This window comes from Muntiacus reevesi, chromosome 8, assembly GCF_963930625.1.
Source record: "Muntiacus reevesi chromosome 8, mMunRee1.1, whole genome shotgun sequence".
Taxonomy (NCBI): domain Eukaryota; kingdom Metazoa; phylum Chordata; class Mammalia; order Artiodactyla; family Cervidae; genus Muntiacus; species Muntiacus reevesi.
The window spans coordinates 29,937,352-29,943,657 of record NC_089256.1 but is presented as its reverse complement, the minus strand read 5'-3'; the positions used below and the strand labels follow the sequence as shown (position 1 = coordinate 29,943,657).

At 47.2% G+C, this 6,306-nt stretch overlaps 1 non-coding gene across 1 annotated transcript; it reads left to right on the top strand.

Annotated features, from left to right (window-relative positions):
* Nucleotides 1–3,651: 3,651 nt before the first annotated feature.
* Nucleotides 3,652–3,723, top strand: TRNAC-GCA (transfer RNA cysteine (anticodon GCA)). The gene has a single exon. It is a non-coding gene; the product is annotated as a tRNA-Cys (tRNA).
* Nucleotides 3,724–6,306: the final 2,583 nt, after the last annotated feature.

The window sequence follows — 6,306 nt, the reverse complement described above, 5'->3', positions numbered from 1 at the left end:
CTCCACTTAAATAAGTAAACACACATTCTGGCTACAGAATTTTCTGGGCAACTGACACAGAAGATGCTTTCCTGGGTCCTACCTCCGTCAGTGGCCCATCCCGCTCACGTCCCCAGGTGATTTTCGCCTACTGTCTTGTGTTGCTTCCTATAGCTGCAACCAGCGGTGCTCAGGGCTGAGGAGAGAGTCATTATTTCCATAACTATCCACGAGCAATTTTCGTACTTAAACCACATCTCTCCGACCCTCCTCTTAGAAAACAACCCAAACCGAGTATGTGTTTTCTTAGCAAACCTCAGTCAAATATCTTGGCTGGTTTGCCATTTTCTTTTAGTAGATTCCAGGAAACAAGGATGTACGGGTGCCTTCTGAAGCCCCAGCTTTTGAGATTCCAGACATGACCCTCCCATCCTGGGAAAGGGTACCTAGGGGTCAGGTGCACTTTTTCTTTCTCCTTCTTCTTCCCCTCCTCTTCCTCTCCTTCCTTCCCTTTCCTCTTCTTCATACACATGAAAGTAGTTTAGTCTTTTTTGCTTGTTTTTCTTTTCTCTTAAGAAAACTATTGTCTTTTATTAAAAAAAAAATAAAACTGTGCTCACACGATTTTCTCCTCTCTTTTAGTGTCGATGGCAATAATTGCTGGGAAACTTAGCTACTTATTTCTAACGCAAACAGTGACAGAATCTCAAGGCATCTCAGGCAAAGGCACCGCCTGTTTTCCCTGTGGGTTGCTGGTGCCAGAGAAGAAGGCAAGAGCTGTCTGTGAAAGTCACCCTTTCCACAAGAATTCCTGTCTCCAAATCAGGCATGACTGTGCCCCACAAGTGTTCATACAGAGACCTCTCCCCCTCAGGATCTGCAGTACCTAGGAACCCTCTTTCCTCCAAACATCTGTGAATTCAAGGTCTAAAGGGCTGTTCAGTCGCTAAGTCATGTCTGACTCTTCACAACCTCATGGACTGCAGCATGCTAGGCCTCCCTGTCCTTCACCAACTCCTAGAGCTTGCTCAAACTCATGTCCACTGAGTCGGTGATGTCATCTCATCCTCTGTCGTCCCCTTCTCCTGCCTTCAATCTTTCCCAGCATCAGGGTCTTCTCCAATGAATCAGCTCTTTGCATGAAGTGGCCAAACTATTGAAACTTAGCTGCCTCATTCCCTGTCCTACCCTTGGGTGAAGGGCAGCAGTCTTGTGTCCTGAGTGACTATAGAGTGTGTAGTTCAGTTGCCTGTTTTGCAATCCCCCCACGAGAGGCCGCGGCTCGTGGGACCCACCACCTTCTGAGTCAGGTTGTGTTTTGGGAGGCCTCAGTGAAGAAAGCCCCCAAGCGGAGGCAAGCCACCACTTTTGCCTGTATCTCAAGAAGAGGCTCGTCAAGGGTCACAGAGAGTGCAGGCATTTTCTTTTCCTTGAAACCAACCATGAGAAAAAGAGAAGGATTTATTACAGAGAGGATGGCTCCATCCATCACTCACGTGTAAAAATCCTACCTTTAGATTTCCAAGTCTTCAGATAAACTGCTTTTCCTGTCCCCTCCCTCTTGCCCTCACTGAGCAAGCTTCATAGGTGGGGCTTCCTTCTCATGCCAGGAAACAAATGGCAAGCATTTCTGCAGCTGAATAGGAACAAAACGTCTTTGAGATGACGAGGTGTTTCGGCACTGTCCTCATAATTCACAACCACGCTCCGTGCAAGACAGGCCTCAGGATGAAAAGAGTAAGGATGGGAGTAATTGGGGGGAGGGGTTCCTATGGTTCCAGGATTCAAGCTCTGTTGAGTGACCATCCACCATGACTTCCGCCAGAGATCATAATTGTTACCACTACTTGGCCGCTGTGTGTCAGCTCCCGGTCTCTCTGTTTTGTTGTTCAGTCATCCAGTTGTGTCTGACTCCTTATGACTTCTTGGACGGCAGCACGCTAGGCTCCCCTATCCTTCACTATCTCCTGGAGTTCACCCAAACTCATGTCCATTGAGTCGGTGATGCCATCTAACCATCTCATCCTCTGTCGTCCCCTTCTCCTCCCGCCCTCAATCCTTCCCAGCATCAGGGGCTTTTCCAACGAGTCGGCTCTTCACATCAGGTGGCCAAAGTATTGGAGCTTCAACTTCAGCATCAGTCCTTCCAATGAATTTTCAGGGTTGATTTCCTTTAAGATGGACTGGTTTAATCTCCTTGCCATCCAAGGGACTCTCAAGGGTCTTCTTCAGCACCCAGTTCGAAGGCATTGATTCTTTCTATGTCTCACATATATTTTCTCATTGCATTCTCCCAGTAACCATATCTTACAGATAGAAAACCTGAACTTTAGAGAGATTAATGAATTGTGCAAAGACATAATCTCAAGTTCAAGAATGATGGAACCTAGAATATATGTTGAAGCCCTAAGTCCCCAGAGTGACTGTGCAGACGTATGGCCTTTGGAGTGGGGGGTGATTAAGGTTGAATGAGGTCTAAGGGGAAAGCCCTAATCCGATAGGACTTGTGTCCTTATAATAAGAGGAAAGGACAGTAGAGGTTTTCTTCTTTCCATGATGCACACAGAGAAAAGGCCACTTGAGGACACATTGAGGAGACAGCCATCTACGAGCCAGAAAGAGAGGCCTCACCGGAAACTGACCATGAAGTCACCCTCGTCTTGGGCTGTTAGCTTCCAACACTGTCAGAAAGCACATATTTATCGTTTAAGCCACCTGATCTTTGGTATTTTGTCATGGCTGGCTGAGGGCTTCCCAGTGGTAGCCCTGGGTGGCCCAGTGGTAAAGAATCCACCCGCCAATATAGGAGATTCCAGTTCAATCTCTGAATAAGGAAGATCCTCTGGAGTAGAATATGGAAACCCACTCTAGTTTTCTTGCCTGGAAAATCCCATGGGCAGAGGAGCCTGGTGAGTTGCAGTTCAGTCAGTCAGTGAATCAGTTGTCACTCAACTATGTCCTGATCTTTTCGGCCCCATGGACTGCAGCACGCCAGGCTTCCCTGTCCATCACCAACTCCCGGAGCTTGTTCAAACTCATGTCCATCGAGTCGGTGATGCCATCCAACCATCTCATCCTCTTTCATCCCCTTCTCCTCCCACCTTCAATCTTTCCCAGCATCAGGGTCTTTTCCAGTGAGTCAGCTCTTTGCATCAGGTGGCCAAAGTAGTGGAGTTTCAGCTTCAGCATCAGTCCTCTCATTGAATATTCAGGACTGATTTCCTTTAGAATGGAATGGTTTGATCTCCATGAGTTCATGGGACTCTCCAGAGTCTTCTCCAACACCACAGTTCAAAAGCATCAATTCTTCAGCACTCAGCTTGGATGGAAGTTCATGAAATTGTAGAGGAGGCAGTGATCGAGACCATCCCCAAGAGAAAGAAATGCAAAAAGGCAAAATGGTTGTCTGAGGAGGCCTTACAAATAGCTGAGAAAAGAAGAGAAGTGAAAGGAAAAGGAGGAAAGGAGAAACATACCCATTTGAATACAGTTTCAAAGAATAGCAAGGAGAGTTGCAGTTTATGGGGTTGCAAAGAGCCAGATATGGCTGAGTGATTGAGAATGCACACACATGTGGCTGGCTGAACAGACTGTTTTTACAGCATCTGACTTAAAATCTATGCTCCTTAAAAGAAGTCATTTTTTTAAAATAAATAAACTTAGTTAAAGGTTTCCCTGGTGGCTCAGTTGGTAAAGAATCTGCCTGCAATGCAGAAGACCTAGGTTCGATCCCTGGGTTGGGAAGATCCCCTGGAGAAGGGATCAGGCTACCCACTCCAGTTTTCTGGCCTGGAGAACTCCATGGACTATAAGAGTCAGACATGAGTAAGCGACTTTCACTTTCACTTTTCAAAGCCACACAGATGACAATCTGTGCTCTTAACCATCCCTCACACTTGCCTGTCCTCATGGTAGATGCTTTTTGCTTTATAGGACGTTTGGTGTTGATTTCCCAGACTGAAGTGGAGGGATGGGGGACTTGCTGGCCTCTGGAAAGAGACTTTAAGGGAGGTAGTGGCACTTCCCCTGTGTGCTCACGAGGTATATTGTGTTAACAAGTGCAGGTACCAGATGGATCAGAACCAAGTAGAAAGAGCTGCAGTCTCCTGGGAGGACAGAACAATGTCTCCTTCCAAGAATTCAATACAACCCAATATGTCCCCAAGGCATCTCGGTTCTCTCCAGATCCAAGTCGACTCATGCTGTCTGCAGCCCCCTGCCCCGGCCAGGAAACATGTGACCCTAGTTCTCTTCCAGGGCCCACATCTCAGTGAGTGGTACCCCTCTCTTGCTTCCACCCCAGCATTAACCCTGAGGCCATCTCCCTCACATTCAATGACCAATTTACAACAAATTCTGCCTTGTCTTTTAATCTTCTACATATCTTCAGAAATGCATCCATTCCTTCCCAGCTTCACTACTACCACCTAAATTAGGTTACTGAAATAACCAACCATCTGGTCTACCCCTAGTATAGCATTGTGTAGTTGTCAAGTGTATGGTTTTTCAGCTATACAGCTTGGTTGAGATCCTGGTTATTTTTTCTGGTCTTTAGTTTCTTCCTAGTTAAAATGAGGATCACCAGAGTACCTGTCTTACTGGGTGCCTGTACTTCATTGAAACTTAAAACTGTGCCAGGCACATACTAACTCAAACAGTACAAGCTGTCATTAATATTATCTATTCCTTCCTCCCTCCCATCTTTCATTCCTTCTGCAGCCTGAGTAATCATCTGATTGTTTTACTTAGAGCCCATCCATGGCTCCCTGTTACATTTAAAACAAAGACGATGGCCTTTAATTGACCTGCCAGCCATTGATCACTGTGGCCCTCACCTGCCTCTGTAACCCTCTCCAGCCCCCACTCCCCTGACTCTCCAGGTGTCACCCTCAAGCTTTCCAGGCCTTGTTTTCACTGATCACAAGTGAACACGGGGACCTCTTTGCACTTGCATTTTTTCAGATTTCGGAATCGCCTTCCCTTCCTCTTTATTGACATAAATCCTACCCATCATACATTTCTCAGTTCAGGCATCACTTCCTTGGGGAGGCCTTCTCTGACTGCTCTTACTTGGCTCATTTCCCTGTGGGAGGTTTTACTTCTTTGTGGGATGTTTTTAGGGATTTTTAATCAATGTGCATGACCCCCCCCCCCCCCATTGTGAGCCCCTTGAAGACAGGGACTGGCATGATGCTTGTTATGTAGCAGGCACTCAAGGTTACCTGTTGTATGAGGGTTTATGAGACATGTTCTGTTTTCCATTACTTCTGGCTCTTAACTCTTCCCTGCAATCTCTCCACCAGCCTGCAGACAGAAGAGTCAAGTAGAAACTCTTCCTTTCAGGCTACTGTTTTCAAGCTACCACTGGCTCTCCAAGTTTTGGTTGAAGGGGAGAGATGTGGTCAGTAGCAGATGGCATTTTACCATTTTATGGCTTCCTGTTCATATCCATTATCTTCATAGACCCTCACGAAGAATCAGCTCTCAGGTAGCATCATTGGTCTCACCATTTGCCAATGAGCAAACAGGGCCCCTGGCAGGCTGATTTATCTAAGATCACACAAGTAGTGACTGGCCGAGCTCAGACGAGAAGGAGGCCCTAGGATCCTAACTCCTGTATCCTTACCACTCTGCCTTGGCATCTTGTCCCAGCAGAAACCCAGGCCAGGAAAAGTGATGGCAGTATGAAAGAAAGCACACTAGTCTTTTGTCTTTTCATTCTCACTCTTTGTCTTGGGGAATTTCATCTGTTCTATTTCCTAGTTGCCACACATTGGGTCCCCAGGGGCAGACTCTGAAATGGAGTTTCAAGTATAGGGTGTTTATTAAAGAGTGCCCTTGGAGAGTGACACCTGTCAAGGGAGAAGAAACGCATGCGTGGGATGATGGAAGACAGCATCAGTTGACCCTATGGGGATGCTGGGGGTTAAAATGGCCAAACGCTAGGTTTCTGTATTCCCTCCTCCACCTGTCATTGGTGGTGGGTACCCTGGTTAGGCCTCTCTCTGCATCTGAGACCACCCAAGAAGGGGCTGGTGGCCCTCCTGGCAGCGGGGGCAAAGTGTCCTTCATTAGGAGAAGTGTGGGCAGGCAGCATTGTGTCTGCCAAGCTCTTCTGGGGCTCCTGCGTTCCTTGCCTAGCTGATGATGGTTCCTCCCTTGCACCTACCTCTTCCCTGCTTATTAGATCATGGGGCTTAGTTGCTCAGTCATGTCTGACTCTTTTGTGACCCCATGGACTGCAGCCCTCCAGGCTCCTCTGTCTATGTGATTTCCCAGGCAAGAATACCGAGTGGGTTGCCATTTCCTCCTCCAGGGAATCTTCCC